Source organism: Oncorhynchus masou, chromosome 24 (assembly GCF_036934945.1).
Source record: "Oncorhynchus masou masou isolate Uvic2021 chromosome 24, UVic_Omas_1.1, whole genome shotgun sequence".
NCBI lineage: Eukaryota > Metazoa > Chordata > Actinopteri > Salmoniformes > Salmonidae > Oncorhynchus > Oncorhynchus masou.
In genome coordinates this window covers 4,443,542-4,465,980 of record NC_088235.1, presented here as the reverse complement: position 1 = coordinate 4,465,980, position 22,439 = coordinate 4,443,542, and the positions used below count along the sequence as shown (strand labels likewise).

Sequence of the window (22,439 nt, the reverse complement as noted above, 5' to 3'; positions counted from 1 at the left end):
TCTGTGTGTTAATTAATGTGTGGTGTTTCCACACTCTCCTCTGCCTCTGTGTGTTAATTAATGTGTGGTGTTTCCACACTCTCCTCTGCCTCTGTGTGTTAATTAATGTGTGGTGTTTCCACACTCTCCTCTGCCTCTGTGTGTTAATTAATGTGTGGTTTTTCCACACTCTCCTCTGCCTCTGTGTGTTAATTAATGTGTGGTGTTTCCACACTCTCCTCTGCCTCTGTGTGTTAATTAATGTGTGGTGTTTCCACACTCTCCTCTGCCTCTGTGTGTTAATTAATGTGTGGTGTTTCCACACTCTCCTCTGCCTCTGTGTGTTAATTAATGTGTGGTGTTTCCACACTCTCCTCTGCCTCTGTGTGTTATTTAATGTGTGGTGTTTCCACACTCTCCTCTGCCTCTGTGTGTTATTTAATGTGTGGTGTTTCCACACTCTCCTCTGCCTCTGTGTGTTAATTAATGTGTGGTGTTTCCACACTCTCCTCTGCCTCTGTGTGTTAATTAATGTGTGGTGTTTCCACACTCTCCTCTGCCTCTGTGTGTTAATTAATGTGTGGTGTTTCCACACTCTCCTCTGCCTCTATGTGTTAATTAATGTGTGGTGTTTCCACACTCTCCTCTGCCTCTGTGTGTTATTTAATGTGTGGTGTTTCCACACTCTCCTCTGCCTCTGTGTGTTAATTAATGTGTGGTGTTTCCACACTCTCCTCTGCCTATGTGTGTTATTTAATGTGTGGTGTTTCCACACTCTCCTCTGCCTCTGTGTGTTAATTAATGTGTGGTGTTTCCACACTCTCCTCTGCCTCTGTGTGTTAATTAATGTGTGGTGTTTCCACACTCTCCTCTGCCTCTGTGTGTTAATTAATGTGTGGTGTTTCCACACTCTCCTCTGCCTCTGTGTGTTATTTAATGTGTGGTATTATCACACTCCTCTTTCTCTGTGTTAATCTGTGCTAATCTGTAAGAGACAGATTAGAGGAGACACTAGGCTGGATATGGAATAAGAGACAGATTAGAGGAGACACTAGGCTGGACACAGAATAAGAGACAGATTATAAGAGACACTAGGCTGGACATGGAATAAGAGACAGATTATAGGAGACACTAGGCTGGACATGGAATAAGAGACAGATTATAGGAGACACTAGGCTGGACATGGAATAAGAGACAGATTATAGGAGACACTAGGCTGGACATGGAATAGGAGACAGATTATAGGAGACACTAGGCTGGACATGGAATAAGAGACAGATTAAAACAAATGACTGTTTAGATTGAAGGAAGATGCAATTCAGTAATTGAGAACTCGATTCAACCAATCTGATGTGCCTGCGTGCCAAGGTCTGTGTGTTACTGTGTGTTACTGTGTGTGTGTTACTGTGTGTTACTGTGTGTGTTACTGTGTGTGTGTGTGTGTTACTGTGTGTGTGTGTTACTGTGTGTGTGTCTGTGTGTTACTGTGTGTGTGTGTGTGTGTGTGTGTGTGTGTGTGTGTGTGTGTGTGTGTGTGTGTTACTGTGTGTGTTACTGTGTGTGTGTTACTGTGTGTGTGTGTGTGTGTGTTACTGTGTGTGTGTGTGTGTTACTGTGTGTGTGTTACTGTGTGTGTGTGTGTGTGTGTGTTACTGTGTGTGTGTGTTACTGTGTGTGTGTGTGTGTTACTGTGTGTGTGTGTGTGTGTGTGTGTGTTACTGTGTGTGTGTGTGTGTGTTACTGTGTGTGTGTGTGTTACTGTGTGTGTTACTGTGTGTGTTACTGTGTGTGTTACTGTGTGTGTGTGTGTGTTACTGTGTGTGTGTGTGTTACTGTGTGTGTGTGTTACTGTGTGTGTTACTGTGTGTGTGTGTTAGTCTGAGGTCTGAGGCACTGCATCTCAGTGCTAGAGGCATCACTACAGACCCTGGTTCAGCGGTCTGAGACACTGCATCTCAGTGCTAGAGGCATCACTACAGACACCCTGGTTCAGCGGTCTGAGACACTGCATCTCAGTGCTAGAGGCATCACTACAGACCCTGGTTCAGCGGTCTGAGACACTGCATCTCAGTGCTAGAGGCATCACTACAGACCCTGGTTCAGCGGTCTGAGACACTGCATCTCAGTGCTAGAGGCATCACTACAGACACCCTGGTTCAGCGGTCTGAGACACTGCATCTCAGTGCTAGAGGCATCACTACAGACACCCTGGTTCAGAGGTCTGAGACACTGCATCTCAGTGCTAGAGGCATCACTACAGACCCTGGTTCAGCGGTCTGAGACACTGCATCTCAGTGCTAGAGGCATCACTACAGACACCCTGGTTCAGCGGTCTGAGACACTGCATCTCAGTGCTAGAGGCATCACTACAGACCCTGGTTCAGCGGTCTGAGACACTGCATCTCAGTGCTAGAGGCATCACTACAGACACCCTGGTTCAGCGGTCTGAGACACTGCATCTCAGTGCTAGAGGAATCACTACAGACACCCTGGTTCAGCGGTCTGAGACACTGCATCTCAGTGCTAGAGGCATCACTACAGACACCCTGGTTCAGAGGTCTGAGACACTGCATCTCAGTGCTAGAGGCATCACTACAGACACCCTGGTTCAGAGGTCTGAGACACTGTATCTCAGTGCTAGAGGCATCACTACAGACCCTGGTTCAGCGGTCTGAGACACTGCATCTCAGTGCTAGAGGCATCACTACAGACACCCTGGTTCAGCGGTCTGAGGCACTGCATCTCAGTGCTAGAGGCATCACTACAGACCCTGGTTCAGCGGTCTGAGACACTGCATCTCAGTGCTAGAGGCATCACTACAGACCCTGGTTCAGCGGTCTGAGACACTGCATCTCAGTGCTAGAGGCATCACTACAGACCCTGGTTCAGCGGTCTGAGACACTGCATCACAGTGCTAGAGGCATCACTACAGACCCTGGTTCAGCGGTCACAACTGGAGCTGATATAACCCTGGGATGGATCCCCCTTCTGACCCCACTGACCCTGGGATGGATCCCCCTTCTGACCCCACTGACCCTGGGATGGATCCCCCTTCTGACCCCACTGACCCTCAGATAGTTCTACATGATGTATGTTACTTCTGACCCTCAGATAGTCCTACATGGTGTATTCTACTTCTGACTCTCAGATAGTCCTACATGATGTATTCTACTTATTCCCCCTTCTGACCCTCAGATAGTCCTACATGATGTATTCTACTTCTGACCCTCAGATAGTCCTACATGATGTATTCTACTTCTGACTCTCAGATAGTCCTACATGATGTATTCTACTTCTGACTCTCAGATAGTCCTACATGATGTATTCTACTTATTCCCCCTTCTGACCCTCAGATAGTCCTACATGGTGTATTCTACTTCTGACTCTCAGATAGTCCTACATGATGTATTCTACTTCTGACCCTTAGATAGTCCTACATGATGTATTCTACTTCTGACTCTCAGATAGTCCTACATGATGTATTCTACTTCTGACTCTCAGATAGTCCTACATGATGTATTCTACTTCTGACTCTCAGATAGTCCTACATGATGTATTCTACTTATTCCCCCTTCTGACCCTCAGATAGTCCTACATGATGTATTCTACTTCTGACTCTCAGATAGTCCTACATGATGTATTCTACTTCTGACTCTCAGATAGTCCTACATGATGTATTCTACTTCTGACTCTCAGATAGTCCTACATGATGTATTCTATAGCATTCCTGGTGCTTTGACATTATTCTGTTAGATTAGCGTTGCCTTATCCTCTCCCCTCCTCTCTCCTCCCTCTCCTCTCTTCTCTTCTCCTCTCCTCTCTCTTCTCCTCTCTCCTAGTTTCCTCTTATCTCTTATCTCCTCTTATCTCCTCTCTTCTCACCTTTCGTTTCCTCTTATCTTGCCTTATCCTCTCCCCCTCCTCTCTCCTCCCTCTCCTCTCTCCTCCCTCTCCTGTCTCCTCCCTACCCCCTCCTCTCCTCCTCTTATCTCCTCTCTTCTCCTCTCCTTTCGTTTCCTCTTATCTCCTCTCTCTTCTCCTCTCCTGTCTCTTCTCCTCTCCTCTCGTGTCCTCATATCTCCTCTTTCCTCTCCTCTATGTTCTCCTTTCCTCTCCTTTCCTCTCCTTTCCTCTCCTCTCTCCTCTCCTCTCTCCTCTCCTCTCCTCTCCTCTCTCCCTCCCTACCCCCTCCCCTCCTCTCCTCGCCTCTCCTCTCCCTACCCCCTCCTCTCCCTCTCCTCTCCCCCTCCTCTCCTCTCCTCCCTCCTCCTCTCCTCTCTCCTCCTCTCCTCTCTCCTCATCTCCTCTCTCCTCCCCTCCTCTCTCCTCCTCCTCTCCTCTCTCCTCCCTACCTCTCTCCTCCCAACCTCTCTCCTCCTCTCCTCTCCTCTCCTCCCTACCCCCCTCCTCTCCTCTCCTCTCCCTTCTCCTCTCCCCTCATTTCCTCTTATCTCCTCTTATCTCCTCTCCTTTCGTTTCCTCTTATCTCCTCTCTCTTCTCCTCCTGTCTCTTCTCTCCTCTCGTTTCCTCGTATCTCCTCTCTCCTCTCCTCTATGTTCTCCTCTCCTCTCATTTCCTCTTATCTCCTCTCTCCTCTCCACCCTTCTCCTCTCCTATCTTCTCCTCTCCTCTCCTTTCCTCTCCCCTCTCCTCTCTACCCACCTCCTCTCCACTCCTTTCTCATCCCTACCCCCCTCCTCTCCTCTCCTCTCTCCTCCCTACCCCCCTCCTCTCCTCTCCTCCTCTTCTCCTCCTCTCCCCTCCTCTCCTCTTATCTCCTATCCCCTTATCTCCTCTCCTCTCCTCCCTACCCCCTACTCTCTCCTCTCCTCCCTACCTCTCTCCTCTTCTCCCCTCTCCTCCCTACCCCCCCTCTCCTCCTCTCCTCTCCACTCCTCCCTCTTTCCTCTCCTCTCCTCTCCTCCCTACCCCCATCCTCTCCTCCTCTCCTCCCTACCCCCATCCTCTCCCTCCCCCTCCCCCTCCTCTCTCCTCTCCTCCCTACCCCGCTCCTCTCCTCCTCTCCTCTCCTCCCTACCCCCCTCCTCTCCTCCCTCTCTCCTCTCCTCTATGTTCTCCTCTCCTCTCATTTCCTCTTATCTCCTCTCTTCTCCTCTCTCCTCTTCTCCCCTCTCCTCTCTTCTCCTCTCCTCTCTCCTCCCTACCCCTCTCCTCTCTACCCACCTCCTCTCCTCTCCTTTCTCATCCCTACCCCCCTCTCCTCTCCTCTCCTCTCTCCTCCCTACCCCCCTCCTTCTCCTCTCCTCCTCTTCTCCTCTCCCCTCCTCTCCTCTTATCTCCTATCCCCTTATCTCCTCTCCTCCCTACCCCCCTTCTCTCCTCTCCTCCCTACCCCCCTCCTCTCCTCCTCTCCTCTCCACTCCTCCCTCTTTCCTCTCCTCTCCTCTCCTCCCTACCCCCATCCTCTCCTCCTCTCCTCTCCTGTCCTCCCTACCCCCATCCTCTCCTTTCCTCCCCACCCCCCCTCCTCTCTCCTCTCCCCTCCTCTCCTCTCCTCCCTACCCCCCTCCTCTCCTCTCCTCTCCTCTTCTCCCTACACCCCTCCCCTCCTCTCCTCTCCTCCCTACCCCCTCCCTCTCTCCTCTCCTCTCTCCCCCCTCTCTCCTCTCCTCCTCTCCTCTCCTCCCTCTCTCCTCTCCTCTCCTCTCCTCTCTCCTACCTCTCTCCTCCCTCTCTCCTCCCTCTCTCCTCCTCTCCTCTCCTCACTCCTCTCCTCCTCTCCTTTCATCTCCTCTCCTCCCTCTCTCCTGCTCTCCTCTCCTCCCTCCTCCTCTCTCCTCTCCTCCTCTCCTCCTCTCCTTTCATCTCCTCTCCTCCCTCTCTCCTCCTCTCCTCTCCTCCTCTCCTCTTCTCTCCTCCTCTCCGTTCATCTCCTCTCTTCCTCTCCTCTCCTCCTCTCCTCTCCTCTCTCCTCCCTCTCTCATCTCCTCTCCTCCCTACCCCCCTCCTCTCCTCTCTTCTCCTCTCCTCTCTCCTCCTCTCCTCTCCTCTCCCCCCCTCGGCCGCCCCTCCGGATGTCCTTTGGTTGTTGACACCGTCAGAAATAATGGAATCTCTTGTCTGTCGGGTTGTATTTTTGCCCCGACGCTCCACAGCGCTGTAAGGTGTGTGTGTGTGTGTGTGTGTGTGTGTGTGTGTGTGTGTGTGTGTGTGTGTGTGTGTGTGTGTGTGTGTGTGTGTGTGTGTGTGTGTGTGATAGCAGGAGGGGTTTTGTAATGAAGGTTTCCTTTTCATTTTTTTTACTATGGAATGTTTGTTGGGTCGAGGCGGAGGTTTTCTCTAATCCTGCCCCCGAGCCCAGAAACATAGATGTGTCAATTCTATTCCACACACACACACACACGTACTTTGCTTTGGGCGAGACACCATCCCGTTTGATAAATTGTGTCTCTCCCCTCCCATCCTTGTGTCTTAAGGAAACGTGTGTTTTTGTGGAGACGGATATGCTGTTTGTTCTGTTATTGACGGTCTGATGTTGAACTGTATGAATCCATCTATGTACCTTTATCTCTCTGTGGTCTAAAAACACAACGTTGGTTTATAAATTGAGAATGTTCATGTTTCAGAGTAGAATGCATTATTATTGATAGGGGTCACTGGGGGTCTCATAGCTATGTGCTTTACACACACACACACACACACACACACACACACACACACACACACACACACACACACACACACACACACACACACACACACACACACACACACACACACACACACACACACACACACACACACACCCTGTTCTTTGCCTCTGCAGTGAGTGAATATTTTTTGTGGTTAAACCTTTTGTTGTAGTGTGTGTTTTTTCCCACTCGATGCTACTCCCCGTCTCTCGCGGTCTAAAGGCCTCTTAGAGAGTGTGTGTGTGTGTTGTGCTGGTGTATGTGTGTCTCTCTCTGCTAGAGTGTGTGTGTGTGTCTCTCTCTGCTAGAGTGTGTTGTGTTGTAGTTGCTTTAATACCACCTGGTCTCTAATCCCAGGTAATTATGGACCTGAAATTACACAGCTACTTTAACATCACTTGAAAGGAGAAAGATGGCCTCAGGAGGAAGCTGACTGCCTGTCTGCCTGATCGACTGACTGACTGACTGACTGTCTGTCTGATCGACTGACTGACTGACTGACTGACTGACTGACTGTCTGTCTGATCGACTGACTGACTGACTGATCGACTGTCTGTCTGTCTGCCTGATCGACTGACTGTCTGTCTGCCTGATCGACTGACTGTCTGTCTGCCTGGTCGACTGACTGTCTGTCTGCCTGGTCGACTGACTGTCTGTCTGCCTGGTCGACTGACTGTCTGTCTGCCTGATCGACTGACTGTCTGCCTGATCGACTGACTGACTGTCTGCCTGATCGACTGACTGTCTGTCTGTCTGATCGACTGCCTGTCTGCCTGATCGACTGACTGACTGTCTGCCTGATCGACTGACTGTCTGTCTGCCTGGTCGACTGACTGTCTGTCTGCCTGGTCGACTGACTGTCTGTCTGCCTGATCGACTGACTGTCTGTCTGCCTGGTCGACTGACTGTCTGTCTGCCTGGTCGACTGACTGTCTGTCTGCCTGATCGACTGACTGTCTGCCTGATCGACTGACTGTCTGTCTGCCTGATCGACTGTCTGTCTGCCTGATCGACTGACTGTCTGCCTGATCGACTGACTGACTGTCTGCCTGATCGACTGACTGTCTGTCTGCCTGATCGACTGACTGTCTGTCTGCCTGATCGACTGACTGTCTGTCTGCCTGATCGACTGACTGTCTGTCTGCCTGATCGACTGACTGACTGTCTGCCTGATCGACTGACTGTCTGTCTGCCTGATCGACTGACTGTCTGTCTGCCTGATCGACTGACTGACTGTCTGCCTGATCGACTGACTGTCTGTCTGCCTGATCGACTGACTGACTGTCTGCCTGATCAACTGACTGCCTGATCAACTGACTGCCTGACAGAGAGAGATATTGGGGCGGGGGGGTGAATGACTTTAGTTTACATGAATTACACAAACACACACTGATGAGGTGTGAGAAACCACATCCATGGAGTTGTTGAAATAGAAGGATTTACTACGCTGTCATAAACATTAGTCAAGTGGACTCCAGCTGATCTCCTTCAAACTATTTCCCCTCAAATTAATATTTCCACCTAATTTATTACATGACTTATTGTCACGCTCCCTATCATCTTGCTATGCTTGTTGTTTTCTCTTATTTATTCCTGTTCTGAGTGGCCCATCAGGCATCGCTTGGGTCGTCTAAAACGTGTGGTTGTATGGATGTTGGGAAAGGTTAAGGTGCTCTTTAAAGACGAGCCGGAAATGTCAAGTGTCTCCCTTCCCCTCCGTCTCTCCCTGCCCCTCCGGCTCTCCCTGCCCCTCCGGCTCTCCCTGCCCCTCCGGCTCTCCCTGCCCCTCCGGCTCTCCCTGCCCCTCCGGCTCTCCCTGCCCCTCCGGCTCTCCCTGCCTCTCTGCACTGAGAGAAAGAGCTTGAAGGAGACACTGAGGTAACAAGGTGCCATGAGAGTTTCCCTGTAAACTGGTTCATCTTGGATTCCCTTGACGCTGCAGAACAAGCTTTCACGCAGACACGCACAAACACATACTGAGACGCCAGGTATAGAAGAAAATGCTATAGACACATTAGCTAGCGTTCGTGGCCTGTAGCTGCTCTGAACGCCAGTATTCCTCCTCCTATAGCTTGTTCTCCATCTTATTTTGAAATGTTTTAAATAGCGAGCCAACATGTTTTGAGCTCGTACACTGGCTAGGAAAAGTTTGTGAACCTTTTGGAAATATCTGGATTTCTGCATAAATTGGTGATAAAATTTGATCTGATCTTCATCTAAGTCACAACAATAGACAAACGCAGTCTGCTTAAACTAATAACACACAAACAATTATACGTTTTCATGTCTTTATTGAACAGACTGTGTAAACATTCACAGTCCAGGGTTGAAAAGTATGTGAACCCTTGGATTTAATAACTGTTTGACCCTCCTCTGGCAGCAATAACCTCAACCAAACGTTTTCTGTAGTTGGGGATCAGACCTGCACAACAGTCAGGAGGATTTTTGGACCATTCCTCTTTACAAAATTGTTTCAGTTCAGCAATATTCTTGGGATGTCTGGTGTGAACCGCTCTCTCGAGGTCATGTCACAGCATCTCAATGGGGTTGAGGTCAGGACTCTGACTGGGCCACTCCAGAAGGTGTATTTTCTTCTGTTGAAGCCATTCTGTTGTTGATTTATTTTTGTGTTTTGGGTCGTTGTCCTGTTGCATCACCCAACTTCTGTTGAGCTTCAATTGGCGGACAGATAGCCTTACATTCTCCTGCAAAATGTCTTGATAAACTTGGGAATTCATTTTTCTGTCGAAGATGGCAAGCTGTCCAGGTCCTGAGGCAGCAAACCATGGTGCTTCCTCCACCAGACTTTGCAGTTGAGATGAGGTTGATGTTGGTGTGCTGTGCCTTTTGTTCTCCACACATAGTGTTGTGTTCCTTCCAAACAACACAACTGTAGTTTCATCTGTCCAAAGAATATTTTGCCAGTAGCGCTGTGGGACATCCAGGTGTTCTTTTGCAAACTTCAGATGTGCAGTAATGTTTTAATTGGACAGCAGTGGCTTCTTCCGTGGTCTCCTCCCATGAACATCATTCTTGTTTAGTGTTTTACGTATCGTAGACTCGTCAACAGAGATGTTAACATTTACATTTACATTACATTTAAGTCATTTAGCAGACGCTCTTATCCAGAGCGACTTACAAATTGGTGAATTCACCTTCTGACATCCAGTGGAACAGCCACTTTACAATAGTGCATCTAAATCATTTAAGGGGGGGGGGGTGAGAAGGATTACTTATCCTATCCTAGGTATTCCTTGAAGAGGTGGGGTTTCAGGTGTCTCCGGAAGGTGGTGATTGACTCCGCTGTCCTGGCGTCGTGAGGGAGTTTGTTCCACCATTGGGGGGCCAGAGCAGCGAACAGTTTTGACTGGGCTGAGCGGGAACTGTACTTCCTCAGTGGTAGGGAGGCGAGCAGGCCAGAGGTGGATGAACGCAGTGCCCTTGTTTGGGTGTAGGGCCTGATCAGAGCCTGGAGGTACTGCGGTGCCGTTCCCCTCACAGCTCCGTAGGCAAGCACCATGGTCTTGTAGCGGATGCGAGCTTCAACTGGAAGCCAGTGGAGAGAGCGGAGGAGCGGGGTGACGTGAGAGAACTTGGGAAGGTTGAACACCAGACGGGCTGCGGCGTTCTGGATGAGTTGTAGGGGTTTAATGGCACAGGCAGGGAGCCCAGCCAACAGCGAGTTGCAGTAATCCAGACGGGAGATTACAAGTGCCTGGATTAGGACCTGCGCCGCTTCCTGTGTGAGGCAGGGTCGTACTCTGCGGATGTTGTAGAGCACATATGTCAGAGTCAAGGCCCGCGGGCCACATCCGGCCCGCGAGAAGGTTTTTTACGGCCCCTGGGATGATCTTGATTTATTATTAGAACCGGCCCGCAGACCGCAGCAAGCCGGCAGCCCGCAGATCTTTTACACGCACCAATACTACATTTCCCACAATGCAACGGTGACGCACCGAGCAGTAGGCTGCTTCATTTCAATATTTATTGGCACAGCAGTCGTCAGCATCACAGTAAAATTAACTTTCAGATACCCATCAAAAATGGCAAAACGGAAGGTGGACACTGAGAACCGGGGTTTCAAACAAGGTGGGAGTCGGAGTATATGTTCACGGAGGTAGCTGGAAAACCTGTGTGTCTTCTGTGTGGAGAAAGTGTGGCGGTACTGAAAGAGTATAATCTGAGACGACATTATGAAACGAAACACGCGGACAAAAACAAGAATATGGACATGGAACAAAGGCTACAAAAGGCAGAGGAATTAAAACGAGGCCTCAAATCTCGACAGGCTCTGTTCAAAAAAGCCAAATCACAAGGCCAGGCTGCTGTCAAGGCCAGTTTTATTTTGGCAGAAGAGATCGCTAAATCAGCCCGGCCATTTACGGAGGGGGATTTCATCAAAAACTGCATGATTAAAGTTTGTGACGAAGTTTGCCCAGAAAAAAGGCAACTCTTTTTAAATGTGAGTCTGAGCAGAAACACCATTGCCGAGAGAGTAGACCAGTTGTCCATCAATCTAAAAGAGCAGCTTGTGAAAAAGGGAAAAGATTTCATTGCATATTCCTTGGCTGTGGATGAGAGCACCGACATTTCTGACATTGCCCAGTTGTCAATTTTCATCCGCGGAGTGGACTCCAGCCTAAGCGTGACAGAGGAGTTTTTGGCTTTACGTCCTATGCATGGCACAACTACGGGGCATGATTTGTATGAAGAGGTGTCAAGATGTGTAAATGAGATGGAGCTGCCTTGGGAAAAACTCGTGGGTTTGACAACCGACGGAGCACCTGCGATGTGTGGACACAGGAGCGGACTGGTGGCGAAGATACGGGAAAAGATGCAAGAGGAAAACGCGACAGGTGAGCTGACAGCTTATCATTGTATCATACACCAGGAAGCGTTGTGCGGTAAAGCCTTGAAAATGGAGCATGTAATGAGCATCATCACGCGCACAGTTAACTTTATCAGAGCCAAAGGTTTGAATCACCGCCAGTTCAAGGCATTTCTGACGGAGTTAGAAACGGAGCATGGTGATTTGCCTTATCACACAGAGGTGCGATGGCTAAGCCAGGGAAAGGTGCTTCAAAGATGTTTCGAGCTTCGTGAGGAGATTTGTCTGTTCTTGGACAGCAAAGGGAAAGACACAACACAACTCCGAGACGAAATGTTTCTGTGTGAAATGGCTTTTCTGTGTGACATTACGAGTCATCTGAATGCAATGAACTTGCAGCTGCAGGGTCGGGATCATGTCATCTCTGATATGTACAGTACAGTGAAGGCATTTAAAACCAAACTGACTCTGTGGGAGACGCAGATGCGGAAAGAAAATTTGAGCCACTTTCCCAGCTGCCAGACCATGAAAGAGAAGCTCTCTACCAGTGCGTTCCCGAGCGCACAGTTGGCTGATAAAATAGGTATGCTTGCCGCTGACTTTCGACGCCGATTTGCTGACTTTGAAGCACAAAAGCAGGTTGGAACTGCTCGGTAACCCATTTGCTGTTGACGTGGAAAGCTCACCACCAAACCTCCAAATGGAGTTGATTGACCTCCAATGCAATGATGCACTGAGGGCAAAATATGCGGCAGTGGGTGCTGCGGAGTTCGCCCGTTTCCTCCCCGACACAATGCCCCAGCTGCGCATCCAGGCTGCTCAAACGTTGTCTATGTTTGGCAGCACATACCTGTGTGAACAACTTTTTTCTTTGATGAACCTGAACAAAACATCACACAGAAGTCGACTTACTGCTGAACACCTCCACTCAATTCTGAGGATTTCCTCAGCTCAGAGCCTTACCCCGAACATTGATGAACTTGTGGAAAAGATGGGACACCACCAAGTATCACCCTCAACCTCAAACAAGTGAACATTACTGTGCAATCACATATTTAGAGTTTTTACTCAGTTCAAGTTTAAAAGTTAAAGTTTAATATTTGTTTTCACTGCATGTTACTTCTCCTTAAACAAAGTGTTGTTTTTGATTAATAGATTTTTGCACTTTATTTTATTGTATTTCAATCCAATTATATTTTAAAAATATTTCAGTTGAGTGGATGATAGAAAATTGCTATTATTGTTTTTTTCTTTGAAGTAAATTTAGCCCACTTTTGCTAAAATAGAAAATATAGGCTACTGATGGTGCCTTGAATACCGGTTTCTTTCATTTAATGTTCATGTTATGGGGATTTTTATATAAAGGAAATTTGTCTTTTGTGTCTGTTGAAAATTAAAGATTACTGACAGAGCCATAAGAAAATATTGCTTTATTTATCTGATCATATTGGAATATATTTGTTAGGTTTTCAGTAGGTTCAATTAGGTTCACTAGACTATATGCGTCATTTAAAAATTTTTCAATGAACATTCGAACAGTCCGACCCTCGGCTTGTAGCTAAATTTTTTATTTGGCCCTCCGTCCATTTGACTTTGACACCCCTGTTGTAGAGCATGAACCTACAGGAACGGGCCACCGCCATGATGTTGGTTGAGAACGACAGGGTGTTGTCCAGGATCACGCCAAGGTTCTTGGCGCTCTGGGAGGAGGACACAATGGAGTTGTCAACCGTGATGGCGAGATCATGGAACGGGCAGTCCTTCCCCGGGAGGAAGAGCAGCTCCGTCTTGCCGAGGTTCAGCTTGAGGTGGTGATCCGTCATCCACACTGATATGTCTGCCAGACATGCAGAGATGCGATTCGCCACCTGGACATCAGAAGGGGGAAAGGAGAAGATTAATTGTGTGTCGTCTGCATAGCAATGATAGGAGAGACCATGTGAGGTTATGACAGAGCCAAGTGACTTGGTGTATAGCGAGAATAGGAGAGGGCCTAGAACAGAGCCCTGGGGGACACCAGTGGTGAGAGCGTGGCGAGGAGACAGATTCTCGCCACGCCACCTGGTAGGAGCGACCTGTCAGGTAGGACGCAATCCAAGCGTGGGCCGCACCGGAGATGCCCAACTCGGAGAGGGTGGAGAGGAGGATCTGATGGTTCACAGTATCGAAGGCAGCCGATAGGTCTAGAAGGATGAGAGCAGAGGAGAGAGAGTTAGCTTTAGCAGTGCGGAGCGCCTCCGTGATACAGAGAAGAGCAGTCTCAGTTGAATGACTAGTCTTGAAACCTGACTGATTTGGATCAAGAAGGTCATTCTGAGAGAGATAGCGGGAGAGCTGGCCAAGGACGGCACGTTCAAGAGTTTTGGAGAGAAAAGAAAGAAGGGATACTGGTCTGTAGTTGTTGACATCGGAGGGATCGAGTGTAGGTTTTTTCAGAAAGGGTGCAACTCTCGCTCTCTTGAAGACGGAAGGGACGTAGTTAGCTGTTAGGGATGAGTTGATGAGCGAGGTGAGGTAAGGGAGAAGGTCTCCGGAAATGGTCTGGAGAAGAGAGGAGGGGATAGGGTCAAGCGGGCAGGTTGTTGGGCGGCCGGCCGTCACAAGAAGCGAGATTTCATCTGGAGAGAGAGGGGAGAAAGAGGTCAGAGCACAGGGTAGGGCAGTGTGAGCAGAACCAGCGGTGTCGTTTGACTTAGCAAACGAGGATCGGATGTCGTCGACCTTCTTTTCAAAATGGTTGATGAAGTCATCTGCAGAGAGGGAGGAGGGGGGGGAGGAGGATTCAGGAGGGAGGAGAAGGTGGCAAAGAGCTTCCTAGGGTTAGAGGCAGATGCTTGGAATTTAGAGTGGTAGAAAGTGGCTTTAGCAGCAGAGACAGAGGAGGAAAATGTAGAGAGGAGGGAGTGAAAGGATGCCAGGTCCGCAGGGAGGCGAGTTTTCCTCCATTTCCGCCTGGAGAAGGTATGAGCAGAGGGAAGAGATGATAGGATGGAAGAGGAGAGAGTAGCGGGGGAGAGAGAGCGAAGGTTGGGACGGCGCGATACCATCCGAGTAGGGGCAGTGTGGGAAGTGTTGGATGAGAGCGAGAGGGAAAGGGATACAAGGTAGTGGTCGGAGACTTGGAGGGGAGTTGCAATGAGGTTAGTGGAAGAACAGCATCTAGTAAAGATGAGGTCGAGCGTATTGCCTGCCTTGTGAGTAGGGGGGGAAGGTGAGAGGGTGAGGTCAAAAGAGGAGAGGAGTGGAAAGAAGGAGGCAGAGAGGAATGAGTCAAAGGTAGACGTGGGGAGGTTAAAGTCGCCCAGGACTGTGAGAGGTGAGCCGTCCTCAGGAAAGGAGCTTATCAAGGCATCAAGCTCATTGATGAACTCTCCGAGGGAACCTGGAGGGCGATAAATGATAAGGATGTTAAGCTTGAAAGGGCTGGTAACTGTGACAGCATGGAATTCAAAGGAGGCGATAGACAGATGAGAAAGAGAGAATGACCACTTGGGAGAGATGAGGATCCCGGTGCCACCACCCCTCTGACCAGAAGCTCTCGGGGTGTGCGAGAACACGTGGGCGGACGAAGAGAGAGCAGTAGGAGTAGCAGTGTTATCTGTGGTGATCCATGTTTCCGTCAGTGCCAAGAAGTCGAGGGACTGGAGGGAGGCATAGGCTGAGATGAACTCTGCCTTGTTGGCCGCAGATCGGCCAACAATCTCTTGTCTGTCGGGTTGTATTTTTGGCCCGACGCTCCACAGCGCTGTAAGGTGTGTGTGTGTGTGTGTGTGTGTGTGTGTGTGTGTGTGTGTGTGTGTGTGTGTGTGTGTGTGTGTGTGTGTGTGTGTGTGTGTGTGTGTGTGTGTGTGTGTGTGTGTGTGTGTGTGTGTGTGTGTGTGTGTGTGTGTGTGTGTGTGTGTGTGTGTGTGTGTGTGTGTGTGTGTGTGTGTGTGTGTGTGGGGCTACCGGAGACCTGGAACTCCACGTGGGTCGTGCGCGCTGGGACCACCAGATTAGGGTGGCCGCGGCCACGCGGTGTGGAGCGTTTGTATGGTCTGTGCAGAGAGGAGAGAACAGGGATAGATAGACACATAGTTGACAGGCTACAGAAGAGGCTACGCTAATGCAAAGGAGATTGGAATGACAAGTGGACTACACGTCTCGAATGTTCAGAAAGTTAAGCTTACGTAGCAAGAATCTTATTGACTAAAATGATTGAAATGATACAGTACTGCTGGAGTAGGCTAGCTGGCAGTGGCTGCGTTGTTGACTTTGTAGGCTAGCTGGCAGTGGCTGCGATGTTGACACTACACTAATCAAGTCGTTCCGTCGAGTGTAATAGTTTCTACAGTGCTGCTATTCAGGGGCTAGCTGGCTAGCTAGCAGTGTTGATTGCGTTACGTAACGTTAAAAGAACGACAATAGCTGGCTAGCTAACCTAGAAGATCGCTCTAGACTACACAATTGTCTTAGATACAAAGACGGCTATGTAGCTAGCTAGCTACGATCAAACAAATCAAACCGTTGTACTGTAATAGTTTCTACAGTGCTGCTATTCGGGGGCTAGCTGGCTAGCTAGCAGTGTTGATTGCGTTACGTTACGTTAAAAGAACGACAATAGCTGGCTAGCTAACCTAGAAAATCGCTCTAGACTACACAATTGTCTTAGATACAAAGACGGCTATGTAGCTAGCTAGCTACGATCAAACAAATCAAACCGTTGTACTGTAATGAAGTGAAATGAAAATGTGATACTACCTGTGGAGCGAAGCGGAAGTTAGTTGAAGTTCTATTCGGTAGAGGTTGGCTAGCTGTTGGCTAATTAGCTAGCAGCATCTCCTACGTTAAGGACGACAAATAGCTGGCTAGCTAACCTCGGTAAATTAAGATAATCACTCTAAGTCTACACACTCTAAACTACACAATTATCTTGGATACGAAGACAGCAAAGACAACTATGTAGCTAGCTAACACTTCACTAATCGAGTCGTTCAGTTGAGTGTAATAGTTTCTACAGTGCTGGTGGACAGTGGACGTTAGCTAGCTGCTTAGCTAGCTGCTGGGCAGATAGCAGTGTAGACTACGTTAGGACGACGAAATACGATAATTACGCAATTATCTTTGATACAAAGACGGCTATGTAGCTAGCTAAGAAGAAATTGCTAAGATTAGACAAATCAAACCGTTGTACTATAATGAAATGTAATGAAAAATGTAATGAAAAGTTATACTACCTGCGGACCGAAGTGTAGATGCGACCGCTCGCTCCAACCCGGAACCGGAAGTTAACATGTTCCAGAGATTTCTGCAAGTCTTTAACTGACATTCTAGGATTCCTCTTCACCTCATTGAGCATTCTGCTCTGTGCTCTTGCAGTCATCTTTGCAGGACGGTCACTCCTAGGGAGAGTAGCAACAGTGCCGAACTTTCTCCATTTATAGACCATTTGTCTTACCGTGGACTGATGAACATCAAGGCTTTTAGTGATCCTTCTGAGATGTTGTTTGAGTCATGGTTCACATCAGGCGATGCTTCTTGTGAATGGAACTCGTTTTGTAAAGGGCAGTGCAGCTCTAACCAACATCTCCAATCTCGTCTCATTCATTGGACTCCAGGTCAGCTGACTCCTGACTCCACTTAGCTTTTGGAGAAGTCATTAGCCTTGGGGGGGGGGTTCAAATACTTTCCCCAACCTACAGTGTGAATGTTTAAATTTTGTATTCAATATAGACAAGAAACATACAATACTTGGTTTGTTATTAGTTTAAGCAGACTGTGTTTGTCTATTGTTGTGACTAAGATGAAGATCAGATCACATTTGATGAACAATTTATGCAGAAATCCAGGTCATTCCAAAGGGCTCACGTACTTTGTCGTGCCACTGTAGCACCCAAAACTCATTGGGGTGGCAGTGTAGCCTCGTGGTTAGAGCATTGGACTAGTAACCGAAAGGTTGCAAGTTCAAATCCCCGAGCTGACAAGGTACAAATCTGTCGTTCTGCCCCTGAACAGGCAGTTAACCCACTGTTCCCAGGCCGTCATTGAAAATAAGAATTTGTTCTTAACTGACTTGACTAGTAAAATAAAGGTAAAATAAATAAAAAATTGTCCTGCTTCTCTGTTGTTCCTCTGCAGCAGGCATACAGAGGTCATACTTACCAGCTTACCATTCAATTCCTCTGTTCCTCTGTAGCAGGCTTACAGGGGTCATACTTACCAACATTAGAACAAGGTCAAGGTTAAGTTTAGGCATCAGCCAATTGAAGTCGTTGACGTCGTGTCACGTGATAGAACGCTCCCTACATTGTAGCTGGTCCCATCAGGTAACCTGCCACAGGTTAGCCCTATGCTAACCTCCCCAGGGGGCAGTCATTATTTCCTGGAACATCTTCATCATCAGCCTATCAAATATCTTCCAACTTTTTTCTCCACAAATCAACAAAGCATTTCTTGATATGGTTCAACTCGGCCACCAGAGGAATTTTATAAACATCCAAGGTGGAGGTTTACTTTTGTTCCACTTGGTCTGTCGTAACTACCGATATGTTGCATGATTGATTGACTAAGCTACTAGCTACTAAAGGATGAACAAATTCTAAATGCATGTTTTCTCACATATGACAAGATGTTGCTTATCCGTTTAACACACAGTCCATGTGCTTTTAGCGAATAAAGGACGTCTATACAATAGGTACATAGTAGAAAAGCAGTCAAACGGGTGACATCACTGCCAAGTGGCGTTCAGCAGCGCTAAGGCTCTTAACTCTGATTTTCTGTGAAGTGTGATTCATCACTCCAGTTTCCACTGCTCCAATGGCGGCGAGCTTTACACCACTCCAGCCGACACTTGGCATTGCACGTGGTGATCTTAGGCTTGTGTGCGACAGCTCGGCCGTGGAAACTCTTTTCATGGAGCTCCCGACGAACAGGCAGTTTGGAACTAGGTAGTGAGTGTTGCAACTGCGCGTTTCAGCAGTCGGCGGTTCCGTTCTGTGAGCTTGTGTGGCCTACCACCTTGCAGCTGAGCCGTTGTTGCTCCTAGACGTTTCCATTTCACAATAACAGCACTTACAGTTGACCGGTGTAGCTCTAGCAGGGCAGAAATTTGACGAAATGACTTATTGAAAAGGTGGCATCCTATGGCAGTGCCAAGTTGAAAATCACTGAGCTCTTCAGTAAGGCCATTCTACTGCTAATGTTTGTCTATGGAGATTGCATGGCCGTGTGCTTGATTTTATACACCTGTCAGCAACAGGTGTGGCTGAAATAGCCAAATCCACTCATTTGAAGGGGTTTCCACAATAGAAAAGGTGTGAATATCAGTAGTTCTATAGGCTATAGACTATAGACTAGAATTAAGCAATAAGGCCCAAGGGGGGTTGTGGTATATGGCCGATACACCAAGGGCTGTTCTTCAGCACGACACAACGTGGAGTGCCTGGATACAGCCTTTAGCCGTGATATAGTGGTCATATGCCACACCACCCAGAGGTGCCTTATTGCTATTATAAACTGACTACCAACGTAATTAAGAGCAGTAAAAATACATGTTTTGTCATACCCATGGTATACAGTCTGATATACCACGGCTGTCAGCCAATCAGCATTCAGGGCTCAAACCACCCAGTTTATAATACAGTACATACAGGGCCTTCAGAACTATTCACACCCCTGGACTTTTTCCGCATGTTGTTGTTTTCCAGACTGAATTTAACATGGATTAAACGTAGATGTTTTATGACTGGCCTACACACAATAACCATAAAGTGGAATTATTATTAAATATTCCTTTAAGCATGGTGAAGTTATGAATGACATTTTGGATGGTGTATCAATACACCCAGTCACTATAAAGATACAGGCGTCCGTCCTAACTCAGTTGCCGGAGAGGAAGGAAACCTCTCAGGGATTTCACCATGAGGTCAATGGTGACTTTCGAACAGTTACAGAGTTTATTGGCTGTAATAGGAGATAACTGAGGATGGATCATCAACGTAGCTACTCCACAATACTAAACTAAATAACGGAGTGAAAACAAGCCTGTACAGAAATGTTTTTAAATATTCCAAAACATGCACCCTGTTTGCAACAAGGCACTAAAGTAATACTGCAAGAAATGTGGCAAAGTAATTAACTCTTTTGTCCTGAATACAAATGTTTGGTCAAATCAATACAACCCATTACTGAATACCACTCTCCATATGTTCAAGCATACTGGTGGCTGCAACATGTTATGGGTATGCTTGTAATCGTTAAGGACTGGGGAGTTTTTCAGGATAAAAAATAAACAGAATGTAGCTAAGCACAGACCAAATTCTAGAGGGAAACCTGGTTCAGTCGGCTCCTCACCAAACACTGGGAGATCAACTCACCTTTCAGCAGGTCAACAACCCAAAACACAAGGCCAAATCTACACTGGAGTTGCTTACCAAGATGACAGTAAATGTTCCTGAGTGGCCGAGTTACAGTTTTGACTTAAAGCTATTGAAAATATATGTCAAGACCTGAAAATAGTTGTGTAGCAATGATCAACAACCAACTTGACAGAGTTTGAAGATTTTTGAGAAGAATAATCCAGGTGTGCAAAGCTCTTAGAGACCTACCCAGAAAGACTCTCAACTGTAACCGCTGCTAAAGGTGATTCTAACATATATTGACTTAGGGGTGTGAATACTTTTGTAAATTAGATATTTCTGTATTTCATTTTCAATACATTTGCAAACATTTCTTTAGAAAAGAAATAATATTTGTCATTATGGGGTGTAGATGGATGAGAAGAGCATCTATTTAACCCATGTTGAATTCAGGTTGTTACACAGCAGCGTGGGTGATAAGTCCAGGGGTCTGAATACTTTCTGAAGGTACTTTACAACTGGGTGGAACAGCATCTCAACGTTGTGAAAGTGACCAGGGGGATACCTCGTCAGCTGTACAACAGAATGCCTTCAAACATTTCCCAGTGTTCATGAGCTGAAATAAAATATCCCAGAAATGTTTAATACGCACAAAAAGCTTATTTCTCTCAAACTTGTGAAACTGGAGGCCGCGCAATTCAAATAAATAATCATAAAAATTATGGATATTAAACATTTAGGTGCATACAAGTGTATTATATCGGTTGAAAGCTTAAATTATTGTTAATCTCACTGCACTGTCCGATTTACAGTAGCTATTACAGCGAAAGCATGCCATGCGATTGTTTGAGGACAGTTCCCCACATCAAAAAAGATTTCAACCAGCACAGGTTTCATAAATTCACAAATAGCGATTAAATATTCACTTACTTTTTGAAAATCTTCCTCTGATTTGTCATCCAAAGGGTCCCAGCAATAAAACGGAGTGGCGTTTTGTTAGATAAAATCCTTCCTTATATCCCAAAAAAGTCTGTTTAGTTTGCGCCATTGATTTGTGTAATCCACTCGTTCAACATGCAGAGAAAGGAATCCGAAAATCTACCCCTAAAACTTTGTTTCAAAGTCAAAATACGTTTCTATTTACTCCTCAGATACCGTAAAATGTCATCAAACTATAATATTTCTTACGGAATGAAGTATGTTCAATAGGAAACCGATTTTAGCAGGTGTGTCTTGTCTTCATGTCGCGTCCATACACAAATTTCCAAGACTAATATTTCTTACTTGTTTTGGAAGTTACAAGCGTGAAACCTTGAACATAGACTGCTGACACCCTGTGGTAGCCATAGGAATTGCATCCTGGGAGCTAGAATTGAGCATGCCCTTACACTTGCCATTGTAAGAGCATGGTCTCTAAAAAAAAATATATATATATTCTGGTTGGTTTTTCTTTGGATTTTCTCCTACCATATCTATTGTGTTATATTCTCCTACATTATTTTAACATTTCTACAAACTTCAAAGTGTTTTCTTTCCAATGGTACCAATTATATGCATATCCTGACATGCCCAAAGCATATACTTTGGGCATGTCATTCAGGTGGAAATTGTGAAGAAGGGGCCTAGCCCTAAGAAGTGTTTAATTTAGGAGACGTTTAGTTCTCATTTAGTGTGTTTCTCTCTCTCTCTCTCTCCCTCTCCCCCTTTCTTCCTCTCTCCCTCTCCCCCTTTCTTCCTCTCTCCCCCTCCCCCTTTCTTCCTCTCTCCCTCTCCCTCTTTCTTCCTCTCTCCCTCTCCCCCTTTCTTCCTCTCTCCCTCTCCCCCGCTCACGGCCTGAGGCCTCCTTTGTGTCTGTTTATACAGAGCTCTCATAATCACCTAACTTCTCCCTTGTCAGTCATCTCAAATCCCCTTCCCCTCTTCCCTTTCTCCTCCATCTCGTCCTCCAAACCTTTCCTTCCTCCTCTCTCTTCCTCCATCTCTCTTCCTCTCGCTCAAGCAATATTCCCGGCTGGCCAATAGAGGGGGTAGTTCAGCCATTGCAGCGGTATGAAGGCCTGTTTCTGTCCAGATGGACTGCTACCAGTGCCAGCCACCACAGACCTCTCACTAGGAACTTAAAGGGATAGTGCTAGCTGTTCCTGTAGACTTCAAGTCATTGCGCTAACGTTAGTTAGCAATGGCTCCGGAAACAACGTACAACTTCCTTCAAACTGCACACAAAGACATACAAATGGTATTCGTGGTCTTTGACAAAATGTTGCATCAGACGAAACCAGCTTCATCTGATCAAGGTTCTATGGACTCTAGTGTCTTAGTGCTAGGCGAGAGCAAAAACCTGCACTGGCCTGCATCTCCCCAGGACCAGGGTTAGTGAACACTGATTATATACCAGTGTCAGTGTTATGTTTGGGTGAATACTCAGAGCCAAGTGAACATTACTGATATAACAACCCCCCTCGCCATTCATAACAAGTTAGAAAAGTTACAGTTGCATTGGTTCTGGTGAGACCGACAGATGGGAGTGGATTTGTTGGGATTTGGCGTCTGGGCTACGGGACCCTCCCATTGGTTAAGCCGGGTTCCGATAAGACTTCAAAGGGCGGAGCTAATTAATAATATGTTTACATTATCCACGCTCA

The 22,439-nt window shown here is 47.2% G+C and overlaps 1 protein-coding gene across 1 annotated transcript in view; it reads left to right on the top strand.

The window, feature by feature from the left end:
* LOC135513368 (EH domain-binding protein 1-like) overlaps positions 1-22,439 on the top strand; it is a 204,031-nt gene that overhangs the window by 178,123 nt on the left and 3,469 nt on the right. The gene's annotated exons all lie outside the window — the stretch shown is intronic.